The 26,186-nt window shown below is 40.4% G+C and overlaps 1 pseudogene; it reads left to right on the top strand.

The window, feature by feature from the left end:
* The first annotated feature begins 3,784 nt into the window (after positions 1 to 3,784).
* On the top strand, positions 3,785 to 4,697 carry LOC123815556 (annotated as a pseudogene).
* Positions 4,698 to 26,186: the final 21,489 nt, after the last annotated feature.

Genomic DNA, 26,186 nt, shown 5'->3' with positions numbered 1-26,186 from the left:
CAAGCAGTGCCTTTGTTTATGATTCTTTAATAACCACTTATGTATGCCATCTGTGTCCAGACAAATGAAATATTGATTAAATGTTGAATTTCAACCAACATTTAATCAACAGTCCTCCTCCTTTTTCTATGAACCTTGGAAAGCCAACGAATAACAAATAAGAGTCTCTGAGAAAACAATGGTCTTTCTTTCAGACCTGGGGCCATTGTACATTTTTACTAGAACTTTTAAATTTAATCATAAACTTTTCTCAACAAAGAGTGAAGCAAGTGAGACTTGGGCTCAGCATTTTTATTATATCCTCCAATCCAGTTACATTTGTGGTAATATTTCCATTCAGAACAATTTTATCTTTATTAATAAAATGCCTCAAGGATTAGTGTATTTGAAATATTAATGCAATTTCTTATGACTTTGTAAGGAAATGAAATTACTGTTCTTTGAAGTGGTACCAACACCAGCACTAGTTATATCTCTGGTGGGTGGTTCAACAAAGAGGCCCATTTTTCAGAAACTATACCTTATGTGTAACAAAGTAAGGTAGATTTTTTACTATGTTATAATTCTATTATTATTTATTATTGATGCATTCAGATAATTCTAAACAATTCAGTTCTGAATTGTTTTTTAATATTTATGAATATTTCAGTTCTAAATATTTTTGGCAATCCAAAGAAATCTTGAAAAAGTTCAATCTTAGTATAATTGTTTAAAGGAGTTTCCAAACAATGAATGCAACATTAACCACTTTTTTTTATTTTAAAGATTTTATATAATTACTTTTATAGAGGAAGGGAGAGAGGGAGAGAAACATCAATGTGTGGTTGCCTCTCACATGCCCCATGCTGGGGACCTGGTCCACAATCCAGGCATGTGCCCTAGACTGGGAATTGAATTAGCAACCCCTTGCTTCGCAGGCCAGCACTCAATCCACTGAGCCACACCAGCCAGGACACAACATTGATCATTTTGATCATTCTGATATGTTACTATAGACCTATAGGTCTATTCTGGATCTGGTTCACTTCAAGAAAATTAAAAATGGTGACATTTGGATATTTGGGGAAAAAATGCTGTAGTGGGAAATAAAGAGGACAGTGAGTATACACAGTGGTGTTCAATCCATGCTAACTGTTGCTATAGCTAGGACTGTTGCTCCACCCACTGCTGGGTCCCTGCAGCCCAGTGTACCACCTGGGACTGCCCTATTTTCCTAGTTCATTCTGGTCCACACTTCTCAAGCATACTGCTTTCATGAATCACTGCTGATTCCTCCCTACCTCCTAGGGTCCTTTACTCCACAATCAGCTGTCAAATGCCTTCTGAAGACCCTGACTGGGAATCTGGGAGTAGTGAATGAAGAACATGACATAGGACACACTGATAGCCAGCTTCTAGCCATGATGGCTGCACAATCTACTCAGAGCCTTCCACATGCCAGTCCAAGGGCCGTTAGGGTCCAGGTCCTTGGGCAAATAAGAATAAGAAGGATGATGTAACAGGTTTCTCACAAAATCAAATTTATTCAATTAAAAAGGCCTGTCCTTAATTCTGACATTATGTCCTTCTTAAGCTTTGCATTAAAATTCACTTTCTTTTACATTTCTCTAAAACATTTTAGTTTTAAAATGTTTATGTGTTTCTCTAGGGGGAAAACAAAGCATTGCTACTTAATTTTGGAGCACCATGGTTTTTGCTAATTTACTGACCAGATAAACAGAAAGGTTGTGATAATTGCTATGAGGCCCTTGAAATCCAGGAGCTAATAATGACTTAGAACTAGGAGTGGGCAGTGTCAGAACTTGTCTCTAGACTCTAAACAGAAGAGGCATCCCTGGTTGCAGCAGTCTCAGCTGGCAAAACACAGTGGACTCCTCCCTGGCCCTGACAGATGGGTTCCACATGGCTCACAAGAGTTGTGAGAGAAGGAGAGTGTTTTCTCACAGAGGGGCTATTAACGGGGTCTTCTCCAATAGCCCCTCCACATGTGGTGAGGAGTCTCTGGTTCTCCTCCACATACTCTTAGAGATAGCCACTAACAGGCCCAGAGGCCAGGGCCCCACTGGAGGCTCTATGTTCTATCCTGGTCTCAAGGGGTGGGTACAGCAACCTCCAAGGTCCCAAAAGTGAGAAAGAGTTGAGGAAGACAGGGAAGCTCTGTGGCTGGTGGGGTGTCAGTCGGAGTGTCTGAGCTTCCTGAGGAAAGGCACACCAACAACAAACAAATACTGTTTGTGTCCAGGCAGGAAGTCATGCTAGCATGGACAACAGAGACCAGACACTGTTTTAGATGGGCTCTCAGAAGATTCCACTGAGGGGTGACAGAGGAACATGCTGTGGGTTGGAGAACATTCCAAGTGCAGAGTTTCAGGGTGAGAGTATCTGGAGGGTTTAAGGAGAAGCAGAGTCCAGCATGACTACAGTGCTGTGAGTGACAGCAGGAAGATGAGAATGAGGTCAAAAGAGGCCTGGGTCAGACCATGAAGGGCTCTGAGACATGGGCACAAACTTTGCACTTATTATAAATAGATGAGATACTAATGGACATTTTGGGGCTGGAAAGTAGGACTGGCACAGTTAGCCTAACATTTGAAGGGATCACTTTGGCAACTCTGTGAACAGGCCAGAGGAAATGGTGTGGACACAGGGCAATAGATTAGGAGGTTATCACAACAATAGGGTAAGGGGAGGTGGGGGCAGGGCAGAAAGAGACTGCTGGGTGAGTTTCTGGATTGACTGTTATTCACTTTTGTTTTTGAGGTTCCTAACTGCACAACTTCAGATGTGGGAGGCTGAGCATTATTTGTTTTGTGTCTGGGTTTTTTGTTTCTTTGTATTTATTTTACCCTGATTTATATGGTTCATGGAAGTAGAAAATTCTTTGTTTTAAATTGCCACTGTATCTCCAGTTTTAACACAGTGACTGACAGAGTAGTTTCTCATATTGTCACATGTTCCTATAACTGCATTGGGGGAGAAAGACAGACAGACAGAGATGGACATTACAAAGAGAAAGAGATTGGATACTTATTCTGTTAGTGGAAACTTTTTTCTATATTCTTTCCTACTTTCTCACTTTAGACTTGAAATTTAGTTCACTTCTCCTTTTCTTCTCTGTAATGATCTTTTTCTTACAACTGTAAAGAATGAGAATTTTTGGATTTTTTTAACACTTGTTTTAAAAAGCATCAGGAGTTGTTAAGGCAGAGAAGACTATTTGCAAATGGGGGAAAGAAGTTTGCTGCCTTTTTAAGACTAAGACTGAGAGAAAGAAGAGGAGAAAGAAAAGGAAAGATGTTAGAGCCCCAGGCTTCGCCTTTCCAAAAAAATAGCAATCATCAGCGGAGGACAGGCCAGGAGAAAGAAGGGAAGCTCTTTCTTTTTAAAATATTTTTTAAATTTATTTTTTCGAGAGGGGAAGGGAGGGAAAAAGAGAGGGAGAAAAACATCAATGTGTGGTTGCCTCTTGCGCGCCCCCTACTGGAGACCCAGTCTGCAACCCAGTCATGTGCCCTAGACTAGAAAACCAGGACTCAAACCAGTGACCCATTGATTCCCAGGCCGGCACTCAACCACGGAGCCACACCATCCAGGGCGGGAAGCACTTTCTTGACCCTAATTCCAGTTTGTCTCTCTCTTCTTCACCCAGGTTATTCTTCCTCTGATTTTCCTGGTGAAGCCCTGAACTCCTGATACCCCTCTCTCCCCACCTCCTCCTCCGCCCCACCCACCGTCCCCTCAAAGTCCCGGCAAGTCTGCGCACAGTGCCGGCACGTACAACTGGATGGAGTTGGAGCTGAAGCCACTAAAGGCTCAGTGCCTCAAACTTGGAGTGGGGAGGAGGGAGGAGGGCGAGGAAAGGGGGCCGGGTAGCGGCGGCAACCAGAACACCCCGGACCGAGTCAAGTCAAGCAGACCATGAATGCCTTCGTGGTGTGGTTCCTTGGGCAGTGCTCAAGATGCCCGAAGAGAACACGAAGATGTACAATTTGGAGATCAGCAAATGCCTGGGAGTGTGTGGAAACTTGTCAGAGGTGAAGAAGCGCCAATTCACGGATGAGGCCAGTGACTGTGAATGCTGCGTTTGAAGGAGCACCCGGATTATAAATACCGCCTGAAGGAAAACTGGAATGCTCACAAAGAAGGATAAGTACAAGCCACCCTGGAGCTACTGGTCCTGGCAGCAATAGCATAGCTGGCGGGGTCGACGTGGGCGCCGGCCTCAGTGCCATTGTGAGTCAGCGCATGGGTAGCTGCTGGCACAGAATTGGCAGGAGCAAGGGCAGTTATAGCGTGATACGGGACCAGCTGGACTACCGCAGCACCTGGCCCCAGCGCACTTGGCGCCTGCAGCACAGATGCAGCCCAGGTGCCATTAGACTTGAGCGCCCTGCGAGTACAACTCCATGAGCAGCTCACGGACCTACAGGAACGGCTCGCCCACCTACAGCATGTCCAACTCACTCCTGGCATTCCTGGCATGGCGCTTGGCTCCATGGTCTCAGTCTCAAGTCCAAAGCCAGGTCCATCCCCAATGTGGTTACCTCTTCCTTGTACTCCAGGGCGCCCTGCCAGGCTGGGACCTCCTCAAGAACACTATCAGCTTGTACCTCCCTGACGCTGAGGTGCGGGAGCCCACCACCCCCAGCAGACTTCACATGTCCTAGCACTATCAGACGGGCATGGCCGTCCATTAAAGGCACACTGCCCTTCTCGCCCATATAAGAGCCCGGACAGGGAACTGGAGAGAAATGGGAGAATAAGAAACAACATGGAGAAACCCCGGTATTCTCAAAACAAACAAAAACACCATCAGCCACAGCAAATGACATCTGTCTGAAAAAGAAAACACCAGTCCCATCTACACTGAGAAAAAAGCTGCGATGCCTGCAAGAAAACCTTTATCCTAGATCAATAATATTTAGTTTCCAAGCGATGAAAAAAAAGTTTTAATACTTGCAAGCAACTTTTGTACACTATTGAGATACATGTAGCAAAGTGTCTATTGTTTGTAAGATGAAGAATATGCCAATGTTTTTCAAGGAAGAGTTTCTTTCTGAATTTTGATTCTGCAGCTGAAATTTAGAACAGTTGCAGACATGGAAAGAAGAAAATTACTAACATCTGGACATTTTAATTGTTTAAAAATTGTACAAAAAGAATAAACTAGGATAAATACTGGTAAAACTATCTCTGTGGGCTTTAAAGGGGCAAAAGTTTTAGACTGTACTAATTTTTTTAACTTACTGTTAAAAGCAGGTTGACATCACTGGTAGTTTGTAATAGCTCCCCCCCCCCAAACTTTCCATTTCATTCAAATTTTAAAAAATGAAGTTAATATGTTTGAAATATTTTCTTATGGCTTATAATATTTCAGTAAATTTATTGTGATATTTCAAGGCCCCCTCCCTTTATTTTCTATAGTTGTATTTTGAAGATTTGGCTCTGTGTTATCTGAATCAGTCTGCCAAGATTCCATGTGTGTATTTGAACTAATACCTTCCTCATAACAGGTACATTTTCAACTTCCGTTTTTATTCCATTATACAGTTTAAGATAAATAAATTTTTGAAATATGGAAAAAAAGAATGAGTTTTTTTGGAAAAAAAATTTAAACATTTTATCATTAAGTCTAATATTATAGATAGTAAATGTTTTTCCTATGCCTTTTGTATTTTAAAAATGTGTCAGCACTTACTACTTTTGCAAAACAGACATTGAATAAAAATCAGTTCTTTGAAGCTTTGGGATTATATAAGTGCCAGACACCACTTTTTATGGTTCTGTTTCTCAAGAATCCAGCACAATTACATAGTGATGGGGTAACAATGACCATGGGGATAGGTCACTGCTGACACAGGGACTCAGCTTCTCTCCAAGCTGTTTGGTTTATTCCATGGGAGGGGAGAAATTCTCTAAAGGAGTTTCAGTACTTTTAAGATCACAATTTATTACAAAAGTAAATCACTTTCCTATGCTAGCAATGAATAAATGGAATTTGAAATTAAACACTCAATCCTATTTACATTAGCACCAAAAAATAAAATACATAGATATAAATCTAATAAGATATGTATAAGGTCTATCAGAGGAAAACTATAAAGCTCTGATGAATGAAATTAACTAAATAAATAGAGAAATATCCCATGTTCATGTATAGGAAGACTCAATATTGTCTTGATGTCAGTTCTCCTAACTTGTTCTATAGATTCAACACAACCTTAATCAAAACCCCAAGTTATTCTGTGGATATTTACAAACTGATTCTAAAATTTATATGGAAAGGTAAAAGACACAGAATAGACAACACAATATTGAAGGAGGATAACAAAGTTGGAGAACTGACACTATATGTGACTTCAAGATTTGCTATAAAACTACAGTCATCAAGACAGTGTGCATTAGAAAAAGAATATATAAATAGATCAAAGGAACAGTTTTCATAAATAGACTCACATAACTAAAGTCAATTGATCCTTGACAAAGGAGCAAAGGCAGTACAATGAACAATAGACTTTTCAATAAGTGGTGCTAGAACAACTGGAAATCCACATGCAAAAAAAAAAAAACTTGACCCCTTTCAGAAAAATTAACTTAAAATGAATCACAGACCTAAATATAAAATGAAAAATTATAAAACTCCTCCAGGAGTTTTAACATAGGAGAAAACTTAAATGACTTGGGTGTTGCAATGACTTCTTAGATACCACATCAAAAGCACACTCCACAACAAAAGAAATAATTTATAAGCTGAACCTTATTAGAATGAAAACTTGTGCTTGGCAAAACAAAATGTCAAAAGAATAAGAAGACAAACCACACACTATTTCAAAACATTTGTGAAAGACACATCTGATAAAGAATTTTTATCTAGAATATACAAAGAACTCTTAAAACTTAACAGCAAAACAACAAGCAGTGAAATTAAAAAACGGGCAAAAGATCTGAACAAACACTGCATCAAAGAAGTTACAAAAGTGCAAAATAAGCTTATAAAAAGATTTTCACTATCACATTTTGTTAGAGAACTGGGAATGAAGACAAAAATGAGATACCACTACACACTTATTAGAATGACCAAAATCCAGATCACTGACATCAAATGCTGGTGGAGGATGTGGAGTAACAAGAATTTGCATTCATGAATGGTGGGAATGCAAAATTGTACATCTGCTTTAGAAGATAGTTTTGGCAGTTTCTTACAGAAGTAAATATACTGTTGTCATATGGTGTAGCAATCTCACTTATGCATATTTAATCAAAGGGGTTTAAAACATATCCACACAAAAACCTGCACAAGGGTGTTTATGGAAACTATATTTAGAAGTGCCAAAACATGAAAGCATCCAAGATGTCCTTCAGTAGATGAATGGATAAATAAACTGTGCTACATCCAGACAGTAGAATGTTATGCAGTGCTAAAAAAGGAGCTATTAAGACATGAAAAGTAAAGGAAGACTGTTGGGAACTGCCCTGACTGATATCAGAATCTGTAACCCCTGCCTAGGCTAAGGCTAAGGGAACGCCCTTGGAACAGTAAGCCAGCAAGGACACAAAAGCTTATCTCCCTGGCAGGAGTGCTGCTTCTGCTGCTTTATTCATAACTGAACCTCAATGCTTGGTTGGTTAGCCAAAGATGGGTAAGATTCCCCAAGGGGGGAATGATCTAAGACAGGCACGATCACATGGGAGGCCCCCAAAAGGACTTTGGGGGCTACAGCAAAAGGGGGTGATGGACCCTCGCTCCTTGGCTTTGGCATAGCCTGAGTCCTCATCGTCTGGGAGAAAATCTCCTTATCTCTTCTGAGTTCCCTTGCTCCACCTAAGCCTGAAACAATGACAGGGTGGTGCAGCTTTGTGCTGAAAAGGGCGGATTCCCCAGGTTACCAGGCCTAAGAAAGAACAGATAAATTCCTGTGAAACCTTCTTTGTTTAGAATGCTCTCAATTGAATGAGAAGGATCCAAGGAGGAAGTTAGTTTGTTCCTTAAAAGTCTTACAGCTCTTTGACCCTGACTCAAAATAGACCAGCAGAGTTCCTTGTTATCTATTGTTCCTTACTTCCTCATAATGAGTAATGTACTTTACCTGAATTATTATGCAAAACGAGCCCAATAAAAGCAGGTTTGGACGGTAAATCAGCATTCTCCACTAGAGGGGGTGGCCATCCAGTCCCTACTTCTCCACAGAAACTAGTCTGTCTCTGTGCATGTTTTTTCTCAGGTGTTTTCAATGAGCCATCCGCAGCACCACTGCTGGCCAGTGACCCAGGCATCAGAAGACATTTAAATGTATATTATCAAGTGAAAAGAGCCATCTTAAAAGGCTACATACTGTATGATTCCAACTGTATGATGTTCTGGAAAAGGCAAAACTGGAGAAAGTAAAGAGATAAGTGGTTGATAAGGGTCGGGGGAAGGAGGGATGAATAGAAGCAATGCAAAGGATTTTTAGGGCATTGAAACTCTTCTATATAATACATTCCATTATACAATTGTCCAAATTCATAGAATTTACCACAGCAAGAATGACCTGCAATGTAAACTATGGACTTTGGGTCCAGGCTGGTGTGGCTGTTGGTTGGAGCATTGTCCTATCAATTGAAAGATTGGGGGTTTGATTCCTGATCAGGACACTTGTCCAGGTTGCCAATTTAATCCCTGGTCTGGGAGTGTATAAGACACAACCAAGACTTCTGGCCAAGATGGAGGCATAGGTGGACACACTGTGACTCCTCACACAACCAAAATTAAGGACAACAAAAATTTAGAAACAAAAAAAAACAACCAGAACAGACAGAGAATTGAACTGTCCGGGAATCTGACAACCATTCATCCAGACTGGTAAGAGGGGTGGAGAGGGGTCACAGCAGGAAAAAAAGTGGTGGCAGGCAGACCCCGGTGGCAGACCCTGAATGCAGGGAAGCAACAAGCAGACCCACTGAGGCACACAAGGCAGCTGGCTGTCCGAAGTCACACATTTGTGTGCAGATAAACCAGGTGAAAATGGGCAGCGAGACAGACCGCACAACCCAGGGACCCAGAGCAGGGAAATAAAGCCTAAAAGCACTGATTAAAAACACTTGGGGGGGTTGAGGTGCGGGGAGAGATTCCCAGCCTCACAGGAGAGTTTGTTGGAGAGACCCACAGGGTCCTAGAATGTACACAAGCCCACCCACTCAGGAACCAGCACCAGAAGGGCCCAATTTGCTTGTGGGAAGCGGTAGAGGGCACTGAAATCTAAGAGAGAGTGGAGCAAGCGCCATCGTTCCCTCTCTGACACCACCCCCACATACAGTGTCACAACCCAGCAACTGGGTTGCCTGCCCTGGTAAACACCTAAGGCTCCGGCCCCTCATACATAACAGGTGCAAACAACGCCCCCCCCCAAAAAAAATGGCTCAAACAGAAGAACTAATCAAAGCTCAGAGCCAATACTTTTAAATGACCAAGAGATAGGCAACCTATCAGATGCACAGTTCAAAGCACTGGTGATCAGAATGCTCACAGAATTGGTTGATTTTGGTTGCAAATTAGATGAAAAAATGAAGGCTACACTAAGTGAAATGAAGAAAAATGCAAAGGGAACCAATAGTGATAAAAACAACAACTGGGTTTCAAATCAATGGAGTGGATCAGGAGGAAGAAAGAAACATACAATAAGAAAAGAATCAAGAAACAAGAATTCAAAAAAAATGAGGAGAGGCTTGGGAACCTCCAGGACATCTTTAAACATTCCAACATCTGAATTATAGGAGTACCAGAAAAAGAAGAGGAAGAAAAACAAGTGGAAAACTTATCTGAACAAATAATAAAGGAGAACTTCCCCAATCTGGCAAAGGAAATAGACTTCCAGGAAGTCCAGGAAGCTCAGAGAGTCCCAAAGAAGTTGGATCCAAGGAGGAACATACCAAGGCACATCATAATTACATTACACAAGATTAAAATGATGGAAAGAATTCTAGAAGCAGCAAGAGATAAGGGAACAGTCACCTACAAAGGAGTTCCCATCAGGCTGTCAGCTGATTTCTCAAAAGAGACCTTACAGGCAAGAAAGGGCTAGAAAAAAGTATTTGAAAAGTCATGAAAGGCAAGGACCTACATCCAAGGTGACTCTATCCAGCAAAGCTTTCATTTAGAATGGAGGGGAAGATAAAGTGCTTCTCCAATAAGGCCAAGTTAAAGGAGTTCATCATCACCAAGCCCTTATTATATGAAATGTTAAAGGGATTTATCTAAGAAAAAGAAGATAAAAAATATGAACAGTAAAAAGATAGCAAACTCGCAATTATTAACAACCACATCTAAAACAAAAGCAAACTAAGCAAACAAATAGAACAGGAACAGAACCACAGAAATGGAGATCACATGGAGGGTTAGCAACAGGGGAGTGGGAAGAGGAGAGAGGGAGAAAGGGTACAGAGAATAAGTAGCATAGATGGTAGGTAGAAATTAGGGGGAGGGCAAGAATAGTATGGGAAAAGTAGAAGCTAAAGAACTCGTGACACGTGGACATGAACTAAAGGGGAGGGTTGTGGGTGGGAGAGGGTATGTAGAGTGGAGGGGAATGAAGGGAGAAAATGGGACAATGGTAATAACATAATCAATAAACTATATTTAAAAAAAAGAAATTATAAAAGAAAAAGACATAACTGATCAACATTTCTCTCCCTCACTCTCTATCCCTTCCCTTCTTTCCAAAATCAATAAGTATGTCCTCCAATGAGTATAAAACAAAACAAAACAAAACAAAAGTATGGACTTTGAATGATGATGTATCAATGTAGGTTCATTAATTGTAACAATCGTAGCACTGAGGTGGGGAAATTGTTACAGGGTGCAGCCAAGAGGGGGGACCCCAAATAGGCATTTGAAATGGGGTCCAGAACTTAAGGTGTCCAGGAGATTTTAAGATGTCTCCACCCCCCCCCCCCCGCCCCCACGGTGTGGGTTGGGAGAAGGGACAAATGGAGCAGGGCCATTGAGAGCTGTTTTGCATAGCAACAGCCTTGCAACTACCCTCTGGTGTGGTCATTTAACATATCTATAGCCTTTGGCTGGTTGCATAGATATGTTAAATAGCTGTGATCATCCCTGAGCCAGGGGAATGGAAGTAACTTCCCCACCAAGACGTGACTGGGGGCAGATCCCCCAAGCTACAGCGCCTGTGTGGGAGCTCGGAGAAGATTGGCTCCAGGACATGGGGCCACACCTGCCCAGACTCAAGATGGCAGCCCAGTAAAGCTGGAAGGATATGAATTCTGGCAAGTGAAGCCGAGTGTGGGAGGAGTCGGAAATGAGGCTGCAGAGGAAGATTGGCTGCAGGGATTTAAAACCCAGACTTGGCGGCCATTAAAAGAGAGAACCGCGTGGCCTTGACAGAGTGGAGACTCCCGTGGCCCTGGGAGAGAGGACCACGTGCCTGCGCCAGAGTGGGGACCCCCACAGCTTTAGAAGGGGGAACCACCACCTGGTTTTAGCAAAGATCCTGGCAACTCAGCCGAGGGTGCTGGGAACCCAGGGAGGTCTCCCAGTCGAGATGGAGGACTAACTGGGAAGAACCAGAGGACTGCCTGAGCCATGGACTTCTATTTCCTTTCCTGAGATATGGTACTCTGGACTGGGCAAAGGGGGAAGGAAGGAAGGACTGTGTCTGTTTGTGGGTGTTTTTAGGGACTTTAGGATTTTTGGTAAAGACATTAGGTCACTACTTTAAGTTAGTATAGCATTGAATAAACATTTCCTTTCCTTTTCACGAATCTCTGGCATTGAGAGATGTCTTTCCTCAGGCGGCGGACATAACGGACCCGGGGCCTTCTTTCAATAATAGTATATTGTCCCAGGGCCCCCCCCTTGTCTGTTCTGTAACAAAATGTTGATAGTGGAGGGAGGCTGTGTGTGTGCAGGGGGAGGAAGGATATGGGTAACTTTTCTTAAATTTTGCCATGACTCTTAAATTGGTCCAAATACAAAAATAATTGTTGTTTTTTTGTGTGTTTTTTAAAGATTTTATTTATTTATTTTTAGAGAGGGAAGGAAGGGAGATAGAGAGAGAAACATCAATGTGCAGTTGCTGGGGGTCATGGCCTGCAACCCAGGCATGTACCCTGACTGGGAATCAAACCTGCGACACTTTGGTTCGCAGCCCGCGCTCAATCCACTGAGCTATGCCAGCCAGGGCTTGTTTTTTAAAATTACAGTTCTTGAGAAAATACCAGATACTTTCTCCTTCACCAAATGCTTGAGGCTGCCACGAGGGCATGGAAACAACTTTTTTTCTGAGATTTTTCAAATAAAGATTGATCACATACATCCATTACTGAGGAGAAAAATTCATTATACTCATCAAGATTTTATGCTCATTAAGATGTAAATTTGTTTTGTTCTAATTTATGTTACCAAAAAACATTGGAGGGTCTTCTCATTTAATTTTGACTTAAAGTTTATTCTGTTTACTGTATATAGTTAGTATCTGTAGTCTGCCTTAGAAACATTCAAATGTTTGTTGACCCCAAAATTCCTGGAATTTTTCCATGAAAAAACAAAGAAAGATATGTGTTGAAATCAGATAAATTTGGGAAATGTTATCACTCATATGTCTTACTTGCAGCATAAAATGTCTGAGAACTACACACACACACACACACACACACACACACACACACACACAGTGAAAGGATGAAACCAAAACTTCCAACTTCTTTGGCTACAGAATCTTTTATAAAACAATATTCTGTATTACCCACTTTAAACAGTTTTGCTCTATAATACACAGTTTAGCATCATTGAATTTAGCATTGCCCACCCACTAGAAGGTGGTCACAAAATGGAAGATTTGCAGCAGAATAAAGGGAATGAATGAAAATATAAAGCTCTATTTTTTGCATTACAGACAGTTTTAAATTATGTTAGACCTGAATAAGCACATTCAACCCTCTTTCTGCTTTCAGACAGTGATTGTACTTTTAAGTCATTTTGGGGTGAGACATCTGTCATCCAGAGAAAGATTCCATTAAAGGACATTAGCACTATTAGTGCATTCTGCCAACTCTCCCCTCTCTGTTCACGCTCCATTCATTCCAGACTGGAGATTATCCTCAGTTTTGCAACTCTATGAGATGACTCAAATCTATGGGGAGTAACCTCACCTGCTATCACTGCTTCATCCTTAGGTCTCTATGACCTCTGATTAAGTCTGTAACAGATTCAGTGGGCTATAAAACTAAGACCACTGTCACAGAAAAAAAAACTCATGTCCTTTGTTATTCAAATAGGGTGGTTATAATGTTGGTTTTCTATTTCTGCAAAGAGATTTCTTTAAAGATTATTTATTTATTTAAGAGGGGAAAGGAGGGAAACATCAATGTGTGGTTGCCTCTCATGTGTTCTCCCACTGGGGACCTGGCCTGCAACCCTGACCGAGAATTGAAATGGCGACCCACTGGTTCATAGCCTGCACTCAATCCACTGACCTACACCAACCAAGATTCTGTCTAGAGATTTGAAAGTAGGGCAGTGATCATCGTGACTGCACAGTATGAACTGTGTCTTGTAGAAACAGAGCTAGTTCATAAAATCAATACCTCTAAGTTGTAGATGATGCCCCTATGTCCATCGGGCCAGTAGGAGACAGCAGTGGACAGGAGAACCTGCCTTCAGACAAGCAGCCCCCTGGGCTGTTTTGAGCCTGACAAAGAGACCCTTGGTCAGGATGGCAGCTGCCACACAAATCTTGGGAGCCCACAACACAATCATGAAGGAGGAATACTAGCAAGACTCAGATGCATCATTTTCTCCAGTTACTTCTCTTTTGTGAAAAGTTCTTCCAAACCAGTGATTTTCAACCTTTTTCATCTCCTGGTACATATAAACTAATCACTAAAATTCTGTGGCAAATCCCAAAATATACTTTTTCCCAAACTGACAAAACTATAGGTATAATTTTGATCCATTCACACCAGACAGCAATTGTTGTGTTGGCTGTTGTAATTTTTTATTTGACAATCAAAGGGAAAAGAGGTCAGTGCCTCTGACTAGTCAGGTATTGCATGTTTTAAAAAATTCTTGCAGCATAGCAGTTGAAAATCGCTATTCTAAACAAATACATATTTTTGTCCCTAAATAAAAAATAATTGGGATGCTTTCCCTACTAAAAACTTAGTACACATTTTATTTTCTTAGTATCTCTATTGGATGAACTTTCACTGTGTCACAATCACTCAAAAAAGAGTTCATCCTCTGTTGGGAACCACCCTACCTGGTTTCAGAAGCTGTGAGCCCCAACAAGGCTAATGCTGAAGGAACAACCTTGGACCATAAGCCAGCAAGGACACAAAAGCTTATCTCCCTGGCAGGGGCGCCACTTCTGCCCCTTCTCCTTCACCCTGCCTGGCCCCCAATATTTGGTCAGTTAGCCAATGATGGGTAAGATTCCCCAAAGGGGGGGAAATGATCTAAGACAGGCATGATCACATGGGAGGCCCCCCAAGGAAGGACTTTGGGGGGCTACAGCAAAAGGGGGTGATGGACCCTCACCCCTCAGCTTTGACAAAGCCTGAGTCCTCATTGTCTTCGAGAAAATCTCCTAATCTCTTGGCTGCCTTACTTTCCTTGCTCCACCTAAGCCTGAGACAATGACAGAGGGTGGTGCAGCCCTGTGCTGGAAAGGGTGGGTTCCCCAGGCAATCAGGCCTAAGAAAGAATATGTAAAATCCTGTGAAATCTGCTTTGTTTAGAATGCTCTCAATTAACTGATAAGGGTCAAAGGAAGAAGTAACTTTGTTCCTCAAAGTTTTACAGCTCTTTAGCTATCTGACCCTGACTTAAAATAGGCCCTCAGAGTTCTTTGTTATCTATTGTTTGATCCTTACTTCCTGGCAATGATTAATGAGCTTTACCTGTATTCTTGGGTAAATGAACCCAATAAAAGGCCATTGAGGAATAGGCTGTTGGCCCTTCTCCTTTGAGAGATCAGCCACCTTTCCTCCCCAAGCAGATCATGTCTTGGTAGACTTATTCCCATCCATGGCAGCTGGGGGGGACCTGTAGGTGGAGCCCCCCCACAATCCTCCCTACACCTACCCTGGTCCAATTTCCCCTAATGTGTCACCTGACTGGCAATATCAAGGAACTCACCAGCACATAGGAATGTGATATTTGTACCTGGATAACTAAACATGATCATATTTCTTATCTAAATTCTCCCAGCTAGTGTGGCCTTAAGCCTGTTTCCCACCAAGGAACCAGCCTCTTCTATGCTATCTCAAAATAGAGATTTTAATATAAAAATAACTACATAAGTGACCTGCAAATATTGTCATTTTTATAGCTAACTCTTAACTTATATTTTGAGTATTATAAAGAAGGAATAAAAATTGGCAAATAACTTTATAGGTAAGTACAAGTATTACATAAATAGATAATAGCTGAGATTGAGTCCTTAAGTTTCCAAATTATATAAATTTTTTACAAACATATCAATTCTTTTTGCTGGGAATGAGAAACACTCTTTAAAGCAAACTGGTGAAAGTTGGTAACAAATTTCATTTAAAATGAAAAGAAAAATCTTATAAATTTAGATCAGCTTAAAAGCCTAGCAAAAACCGTAGGTGGTGAAGGGTTTCCAAATGACTAGCACCTGACAGAAGGGGTGGTTGGAATGTGCATCACAGGTCACCCACCCCTGCAGCCCATACAGGAACTTGGGGAGGGTCCTGAGGGGAGTGGAGATGAAATAGGTTTTATTTATCTGTTTAGTTAGTTAGTTTTCAGAGTTGCCAGTGTACCCCCCACACCTACCTCAAGAACTTTGAAAACCAGCCTGTGTCTCTGTGTCATTTGGGGAATCCAGGACAGGACTGTTCGACTATCTTTGAGACCTGCAGAGGGAAAGGGCTGACTAAAGTGCTGCACAGTGCCTGAGGGACTGCACTTGGCATAAATGCTTCCCAGCCTCAGAGCCAAAGGAGTCCACACTGACTAAAGTGTCCCAGCTTGAGAGAGCTATCCTCTCTCAAGGAGAGGAGAGGGAGGAGATGGTATCAACAAGAGTACTACCTTGTGATGGGGGAATGGTGGGGACTGGCCAGAGGAGGTACTTGCCTACAACAAGGAACTGCAGGTGCAAGGCCTATAGGCTGAAGGGCTAAAGGGACTTTGAGAATCTTCCCTCTTTATGCCTGAGCTGTGACCTTCATTGCAAAAGCAAAATACAGTATTATCTCCCAGAGAGAACTGGCCCTTCTCTCCAGATTAGTACCTTTGATCTTTAGCTGTTCCCTTGGGAGAATTGGCCCTTCTCCCAGAGGGAATGGTTAGCCAAAATCACACAAGGCTCTTGGCTCATAGGCACTTTTGTCTGAAACATATTTAATCATAGTCCCCAAAGTGAGATTTTGGAATCCCAGCCAAGGGAAGGGCACTTAGCTCAGAACAGACAAACCCCAAATGCTGCTGTCTCTGGGATTTCCTGGTGTCTGTGTTTAGGTGTTGGTGATTTCCCATCTGGTGATGTATGCTCTTGATTCTTACTTTTCTCTTTGCTCTCACTTAATAAAGTGCTTAACTATTCATATCTGACTTGGGGTCTTAACTGTCTGTGAATCTGAACCTCCAAATTAAGTGACCGTGATCTCATACATGACCCTTAATGGCACAAAATGTCATGCAATGCCTGCAAGAGAGAGTCCACTCTGAACCCCCAACAAGTCCAGGCTGCCCCATGAAGGGCTTGCAGCAGTGGAGTGCCCAGTACATGGGCATGACTTATTTTTTTACTTCCCCTACCCTCTTTCCCCCCACTGGGTGAAGACAGGTCAGATTCAAGGTCAGTAAGCTGGTGGAGCAGGCAAGAGTGGTGGATACTGCTGGGAAGAAGGAGGCAGTACCCAGTGCAACTGAAAATGCCATGTGCTCCTGTGCCCTGTTCTGCAGCTGAATTCTTATTCATAGCATCTGTCCTGAGAAGCTTTGTGGTGAAATACAAGATGGCATATTGACAAGTACACTGGACTGCATGATTTAATTATTGAAATCAAACCTCCTTTTTTTACTGAAAATAATTAGAGGACCCCTATTTCAGCCAAGGGCACAAGGACCAGCACACAGTTGGTTTTGAATTACCCCATGAGTCCAACTTGTCCAAAGTGAAAAAAATAATAATTCTGGGCTTGCAAAAAAAAAAAAAGTCCTTTAAAATCAAAGTAATGTAGTAGAAACCTACTAGATACTGTGTGGCAAAAATTATTTGAAAACATCTTTAAGGATTATTTAGTTTATTTTCTCAGAAGTAATTTTTTTTATTGTTGTTCAAGTACAGTTGTCTCCAATTCCCCCCCCCACAACTTCCCCCACCCCATCATCCCCACCTCCCACCCTCAATCCTACCCCTCTTTGGTTTTGTCAATGTATCCTTTATAGATGTTTCTGAAAACCCCTCCCCCTTTTCTTCCTTTTATCCCCTCCAACCTCCCGTCTGGTTACTGTCAGTTTGCTCTTAATTTCACTGTCTCTGTTATATTTTGTTTGTTTGTTTGTTTTGTTGATTAGGTTCCACTTATAGGTGAGATCATATGTTATGGACCAGAGACATATGAAAAGATGCTTAGCATCACTAGCCACCAGAGAGATGCAAATTAAAATTACAATGAGATACCACTCCAAACCAGTGAGAATGGTCATCGTAAACAAATCAACAAACAACAAGTTTTGGAGAGGATGTGGAGAAATCAGACAAGATTTTAAAGTTTTAATGATATCTAAAGCATTAGCTGTTGTGCTAGTAAATTTTGCTTGATTATTTTTTAAAAATAATCAATTGTGTGTAGTTCATTACACAAATAAAAACTAACTTAATAGTAATATGAGAAATAAAAAATAATAGAAGAACCATTAAATGCTTGCTATGCAGAATGTCTACTATTTTAACTCACTCTCCCTTCACTGCCACACTACTATTTTGATCCCCATTTTCCAGGTCAAAGAAATGAAGTTTGGAGGCACTGGGTGACTTGCAGAAGTCACAGGAATGTAGGAGTAGGTTTATCTCACTCTAGAGACCATGCTCTGCAAAAAAAACATATACACTCTACAAAATGTTCACTGCATTGGAAATTTTCTTATAAAATGTTACAAGCATAAAATTATGGAAGGAATAAAAAGGAAGAATGGTGGTCTTTCTTTTGAATATAAGGGTGATACCTAAGCTGAGAGAGGTCTGGTTGTAGTGGTCTTTGGAAAGAAATGGCAGAGATTATGAGACCACAGGAAATAGTAAGCTTCTAGACACTGAAGAGAAGGGAAGAGCCACAGATGTTACTACAGTGAGGTCCAGAAACTCAAAAGTACAGAAATGTTTAGAGCCAGTGAGCTGCATCACTCACATTTATCGTGAAAGATGTTCACGTGTGCTATATTTTCATCTCCTGGGTCTGGCACCGAACTACTGTAAAGTTGTCTGGAAGTTGATTTCTTCTGTGGAATGCTTGACAGTGGAGAGCATGATGTTTGTGTTCCTGGGGAAATGCTTTTCCAGTCACTATAGTGTGTGGATGCCAACCAGGCACAGGCTGAGGGACAGCACTGAGTAAACAGTAATGGAAACTTGTGCCTGTTTGGAAATGTAACAATCCCCATGGTCAGGAGCACAAGTGTAATGACAAATCTTGTTCCAGGAATATTTACTAATCTGACTGACCTCAGAGAGGTGGCAGCACTTATGAAGCCCCTAGAACTGTTACCAGGGAGACCAGAGACAGGGGACTCCTCCTTGGTTTTTGCCTTGAAACAAGCAAGAGATAACATGTCTAGTGGAAGTGAGATAGCAAGTTTATTTATGAAATATAGAGGAAAAATATAGTAAATTTGTTATTAAGTTTATTCTATAAACTTGAGTCAAGGCTACAAATGGGAGCTCAAGCTAATCTGAGTGGCCCGACTATTGGAACTTCAGAAGTTATGTATTTTAGTAAGCTTCTAAGTTCCCCCTCCTTTTCCCTCTACTAGAACTTGGGATTAATATTCAGTTATAAAGGCTTTCTCTCTCAGCTAGTGAAATTGCTACAGGTTTCTTTTCCTACCCGAGGACATCATTACAAAGGCTTCCTTTCCCTGCACACAGAATTTCAAGGTCACCTCCTCCTGTGCTATCATAATTTTGCTCATAATGTTCAGAACACCTGGCAATCTTATTGGACTGGGGTCAGGACTGCTGAATCAGTGGGTAAGACATGTCTTCTTCTTCCTCCCTGCCTTTCTTTCCTATCTACCCTACCTAACAAAACATTGGATCCAGATGTTCCCTACTGTGTGCCTGGTGTGAGCACCACAAAAATGCAATTGTATATAATGGGAACACTTTCAGAAATTTCTTCCTGTGAAAGTTCATTACAAAGTGCACTAGACTTAAATGATGTAATCTATCAAGAGGAATAGCTCATAAGGGTTAACATTGTGGACTGCCTACAGGTTTTTTTGTTTGTTTGTTTGTTTGTTTGTTTTTTGCCTATTTGGAAAACATCTTTACTTTTGGAGTATTAAGAAGGCAACAGTGAGCATGGCAGCATAAGAGGACCTAACAAATTGGACAGACATAATTCAACAAAGGATTCCCTGCTCAACACAGAAACATGTCTGAGGGAACCATACATTGAGAAACTGAAGGTGAGTATATTGGAGCAATCAGGGAGATGGGACAAGAAAAAGACAAAGATGGGAGACACAGACACTGTTGGTGCTTGCTGCATCCTAGCAGATGGAACAGAAGTGGAAGGTCAGGTGCAGTTCTCAGGGTGCAGACCAGAGCAAAGGGGCAGATATAATAATCAGGCCTGGGTAGCCAGTATATAATCCCACTGAGCCAAGGATCAGCAGCAGAGAAGTGGTGCAAAGGGTAGCAGCATTCCACAAGCTGCCACCACCAAAGAAAGCTGCAGACAGAAGAGCCCATCCTCCCTGCCTCCCATCTATCCTCCTATGGCCCACCAGGCAGTAAAACCCTCACTTAGCAGATCTTGAAGGATAGAAACAACTTTCCAGCCTAACTTGCCTGTACTCATTATGGCTGAACCTACCAGAAAGAACAGAGCAGATGTAGGAACCCACCTCATCCCATCTCCCTCTCCCCTTCCCACTCCCCCGCCCAGTACATGGGAGACTGATAGAAATAGCTAGGACACCTCAGACAGAGCCACACAGCTGGCAGCTTCACTGCAGGAAGGCAGCACTGGGAACACACAAGCTAGGAGACCCATAGCCCACAGCGTCCTATATGTGGGTGGTGCCCTGAGACCAGGCAACCCAGGCATAAAGGGGACAGCCACCTCCTCAGGAAATACAGGGTGGTTTCCACAGCCAAGGTGATACTGCCCCACAAAGATCCCAGAAGCCCAAGTAGTGGAAGTAAAAGAAAACAAAACTTGGATTTCAGCACCAGCTACTGGAAAACAAAAGACCTTTAGTTATAAACCTGCTAAAGAGCTGAGTTAGATACTTTAAAAAAGAAATAAAAGATTTCATTCCTACAAGTTCCTAGGCAGAAAAATAATTCATCAAGCACAATAAATAGACTTAGATATATGGAAGACTGTGATTTAAAAAGAACGTTGGAGAATGGAGTTCTAATAAAATTCATTGAGATACAAGAAAACTCAGAAAAGCAGTTCAGTGAGCTTAGAAAGATAAGCAACAAACAAAAGGAGGATTTTATCAAAGGAACTAAAACTTAGAAAATAACAAAACAGAAATTCTGGAGCTGCAAAACTCAATAAATGAGATAAAGAATGAACTAGCATGCTTAAGAAATAAAACAGACCAGATGGAGAAAAGAATTAGTTGTACTGAGAAGGGAAATCTAGAAATAACTCAGGTGGAAGACAAAACATAATTGAGAATTAAAAAATAGGTGAAAGAACTCTACAAGAACTGTCTGAGTCTGTCAGAAATAGCAGTATAAGAATAGTGGGGCCCTGGCTGGTGTGGCTCAATGGATTGAGTGCCAGCCTGCAAAGCAAGGGTTCACTGGTTCAATTCCCACTCAGGACAGATGCCTGTGTTGCAGGTCAGGTCCCTAGCAGGGAGCGTGTGAGGGGCAACCACACATTAATGTATCTCTCCCTTTCTTTCTCCCCCCTTCTCTTCTGCCTAAAAATAAATAAATAAAATCTTTTTTAAAAAAAGGAATAGTGGGTATATCAAATGGAGAAGAGAGGGAAAAGGAAACAGAGAGCTTATTTGAACAAATAATTGTCAAGAAATTCCAAAATCCATGGAAAGAACTGAACTTTTGAATTCAAGAAGCTGATAAAACAGCTAATTATCCAATCCAAAAAGGTCTTTCCAAAGGCACATGATATTAAAGCCATCAAAAATTAACAACTAAGAAAGGATTACCAAAGCAGCTAGAGAAAAGAAACTGGTAACCTATAAAACAGACCCTATTAGGTTATAATTACACTTTTTGGCAGAAACCATATAAGGAAAACGTGCAATCAAAAATTGAAAATATTGAGAGAAATCACCAGTCAAGTTATCCTTTAGATATGAAGGAGAAATAAAGACTTTTCCAGACAAAGAGAAGATGAAGAAATTTACCACCAGAAGTCCTGCATTACAAGAAGTGCTGAAAAGTCTTCTTTTACCTGAAACAAAAAGACTAAAGAATATAAAACTTTAATGTGAATAACAGACAGACAGATACAGGAAATTACAATTCTTGTTTAGAGTCGAGTATTAAACACTTAAATATAACATGAAAGTTAAAGAAGGTAGAAGCATTTTTAAAAAGAAGACAATTGCAATTGTAATTTGAAAATACATGTGCAGCACAAAAAAGAATAATTTGTGACAACAAAAACATAAGAGTGGTGTTGGGGAAAGGACTTATCTTACACAGGTGAATGTAGATAAAATACAATCAAAAGAAAAAGGGGTATTGTACATATGAAACTATTTTTTGAAGAAACCTAATGGTAGCCACAAAAATGAAAATCTGGAAATGAGACATATAACATAAACAAAAGAAAAATTGGAGGAAAAACATCATAGATTATCACCAAACTAAAATAGCAGACAGAAACACAGGGAAAGGAAACAATGGAGAGACAGAGACACCAGAAGGCACAAGATAAAACGGTGTTTGAAAATTCTCATGTGTCAATAATCACCCTAAAAGTAAATGTATTGAGCTCACCAATTAAAATGCGCAGAGTAGCTGTGTGGATTAAAAAAGAAACTCTACTGTTTGCTACCTTTAAGAGACACATCTCAGCTGCAAAGACAAATATAGATTCATAGTGAAGGGTGGGTAGATGACACTCAAAACAAATGCCATCTAGAGAAAAGTGGTATAGCTGTATTTATATCAGGCAAAACAGATTTCAAAATAAAAAAGTAACAAGAGAGAAAGATGGACACTTTATAATGATAAAGGAAATAATACAAGAAGATATATACATAATATATAAACTTAATGTATATAAACCCAACCTGGGAGCACCAAAATACATAAAGCAGCTACTAAGAGAAGTAAATGAAGAAACTGACAAAACTACAATTTAGTAGTGAAAACAATGGACAGATCATAAAAACAAAAAATCAACAAGGAAATACCAGTCTAAATGACACATTATACCAAATGGACATAATCAATATTCATAGAGCTTTTCATCCCAGACCACCAGAATGTACATTCCTTCCTAGTGCACATGGAATATTCTCAAAGATAGAACACATGTTGAGGCACAAAATTAGTCCCCCAAATTTAAGAAGATTGAAATCATACAAAGCATTGTACTCTCCTGCCACAACACTTTGGAAATCAACTGCAAAAGAAAGATAAAAACAAAACACATAAATATGTGGAGTCAAAACATGTTTCTGAACCATGGCTGAGTCAAATAAAATATAAAAGAAGGGATTAAAAGATACATAGTGACAAATGAGAATGACAATATAACATATAACACTTTTGGGGATGCAGCAAAAGTGGTAATAAGAAGGAACTTTATAGCATTACAGGATTACCTCAAGGAACAAGAAATAACCCAATTAACTGATGTGGACCTGGCCAACAGGGTCCGTTTGTTGTGGCTGTGATGAACAAATTCACACAAACTACAGAAATCCTGTAGGGAAAAGGGACAGCACAGTTGCCTCTCTAAGTGAGAGAGAAGGCCCCAACCCCTGCCTGAACAAGCTTTTATTGCTTTTCTGGGCATATTACATCAAGGATGGTCCTCATTTACTATGCACAGGTTCATTTTAGGTTGTTACCTTTTATAGAAAACAAAGGAATCTTCCTAATTACATCAGAGAAGAAGGATATTTGTAAATGTAAAGGAAAAAGTGGTTGAACTGGTTACACTCCATACTTGGGAAGTTTAGCCTAGATTTTAGGAAGTTACTTTAAAGATATGCAATAAGCATTTGCTGCCTCAATTCAGTGTGAGGGAGTTTTAGCAAAAGCAAGCCTCATAGCAGCCTAGGTACAATGCAGGCCTGATTCCCCACTGGAGAACCTATCTGTGGGTGTGAGTCCTGTGTGCTGGACCTCACTCCCCACTGGCCTTTCTGAGTGGGGGCTGGGTTACATTTCCCATGCCACACAGAATGGTTCCTTATAATTAACAACCTAAAATACACCAAAAAAAAAAGATTAGGAAAAGAAGACCAAATGAGCCCAAAGCCTGTATAAAAAAGGAAATAATAAAAATTAGACCAGAATTAAGTGAAATAGAGAAGATAGAAGAAAAAGATAATAGAAGAAAAACAGTCATTAAAAACCTTCAAAAAATAAATAAATAAAAACCTAAGATCATATGGCTTCACCAGCAAATTATACAAAACACTTAAAGAGGGCTTACTACCTATTCTTCTCAAACTCTTCCAAAAATGTGAAGAAGAGGCAATGCTTCCTCAGTTTTTGAGGCCAATGTTACCCTGATACCAAAACCTAGTAAGGACAACACACAGAAAAGAAAATTATAGACCATTGGCCAGCAGACCATATAGGCCAGTATCTCTGATGACTATAAATGTAAAAATCCTAAAAAAAATACTAGCAAATTGAATACAACAATATATAACAAAGATAATACATCATGATGGAGTGGAGTTCATTCCAGGGATGCAAAGATGGTTCAACATAAGTATATCAATCAATGCATTACACCACATTAACAAAATAAAGTCATATTATCATATCAATAAATGCAGAAAAAGCATTTGACAAGATATAACATCTGTTTATAATTAAGACAAAATGAGTATAAAAGTACCTCAACATAATAAAGGTCATATATGACAAACCCTCAGCTAATACCATAACCAATGGTGAAAAACAGAAAGCTTTTTCTCTACACTCAACACAGTACTGGAAGTCCTAGTTAGAGTAGTTAGGCAAGAGAAAAAAAATAAAAGAAATCCAAATCGGGAATGAAGAAGTAAAATTGTCCCTTTTTGCAGATGGCATAATTCTATATATAGAAAACCCTAAAGACTCCACCAAAAAAAATTGTTAGAAATGATAAAAAACACAATAAAATTGTAGGATTCAAAATCAATGTACAAAACTCCATTGGATTCCCATATATTAACAATGAAATATCAGAAAAAATATACTATTTGCAATTGCAACAAATGAATAAAATACCTAGAAACAAACTTAACAAATAAAGTGAAGGGCCAGTATGCTGAAAACTATAAAACATTGATGAAAGAAATTGAAGAAGACACAAAGAAATGAAAAAATATTCCATGTTTATGGATTGAAAATTTACATAGGTAAAATGGTCATATTACCTAGGTCAATATACAGACTAATGCAATCCCTATCAAAATCCTAATGACAGAAATCTCCCAAGGTGGCAGAGGAGTGAATGGAAGTCACACTACCTCCTCCCAGGATCAGTCTGGAATTACAACTAAATTGTGGAGAAATCACCTGGAAGGAAGAATTGAACAAAAGTGTGAAAGAAGACTTCTAACCTCAGAGAGAATAATCAATTTCAGCACAAACTGACTGGTAAGGAGTGTGGTGTAGACAAGAGAGGGCTGGCTGGGCACCCACAGTCAGCAGTGCCAGAGAGATAATTAAAGGGTGGTTGGACCCTCTAAGAAGTGTGGAATATAAACCCTAAACTGGGATGCCTAACCTAGAGCTCCAGAGCCCCCCAAATACACAACTAACATCCAGCAGCACAAAGCAGCAGGGTTGCTCTCTGCCAGAGATGGATGGCTGGAGACAATGAAGAGCTGTTTAAAGGGCCAATGCACAAATTTTCATTTGTAGCCACTTACCCTGAGTTCTGGCAGAGTAGGGGTGAGGATAGAGTAGGCTACATATGCTTGAGGAGAGTCTAGGAAAAGAGGCTTTGGGAAGAGATCTGAGAGTAGTTGCCAGATCCTGGTGCTGAGTCATCCCCCATAGGGCAGCAGCCATCCTACTCAAGCTCACCACTTCCCTCTGAGTAGCAGTAGCCTGAGGTCTCAAACAGGCTGCCTAAGTTCAGGTGGGATCAACATCTGACATCATGAGAGGCAGATCCAGAAAGGAAAAACAGCAGTAAATACTAGATGCTACCAACGTGAAATCCAGTGTGTTCTTCTCCATGATTTGCAATATGTTCTTTCCTGCATAATTTTTAACATTCATTTCTTGTCCATGAAGTTTGTGCATATTGTCACAAACTTTATGCTATACTGTAGTTTATTTCAATTCACATATTTTTCTCCTCCCTCCCTTCTCTTACTACATTTTACCTTCTTCTTTCCTCTAATTACTGTTGTTTTAAATTTTTTCTTTCTTGCTACAATATATTTCCATTCCTCATTCTTATTATTTGACCCCTGTTCAGTCTCTCAAAACCAATTTTCTTGTCAATAGTCATCTCATATCCTTTCCCCTCCTCTTAAAATATCCCCATTCTCTCTTCACCTTTAGCAATCTTTGCTCACTGGTTGTGGATAGGTTAGTTGTTGTTGCATTTTTTTCAATTTTATCTTTAGATCATCACTAATTTTGTATTCCAAATCTCAAATTTTACTGTTCCCCTCTCCTACTCTTTTTCTCTTCTCAAATTTTAATTTTGCCCTGTCTTAGCCTACTTTTTCTTCTTTTTTCTTTTTTCTCTTTCATCCTACATTTTTTCTTTTTCTTTTCATATCAAATTTTAATTTTTACCTGTCTTAGCAT

Source organism: Phyllostomus hastatus, unplaced genomic scaffold (genome assembly GCF_019186645.2).
Source record: "Phyllostomus hastatus isolate PE091 unplaced genomic scaffold, TTU_PhHast_1.1 phas_contig_195, whole genome shotgun sequence".
Taxonomy (NCBI): Eukaryota; Metazoa; Chordata; class Mammalia; order Chiroptera; family Phyllostomidae; genus Phyllostomus; species Phyllostomus hastatus.
This window is presented reverse-complemented; position numbering and strand designations above follow the sequence as displayed.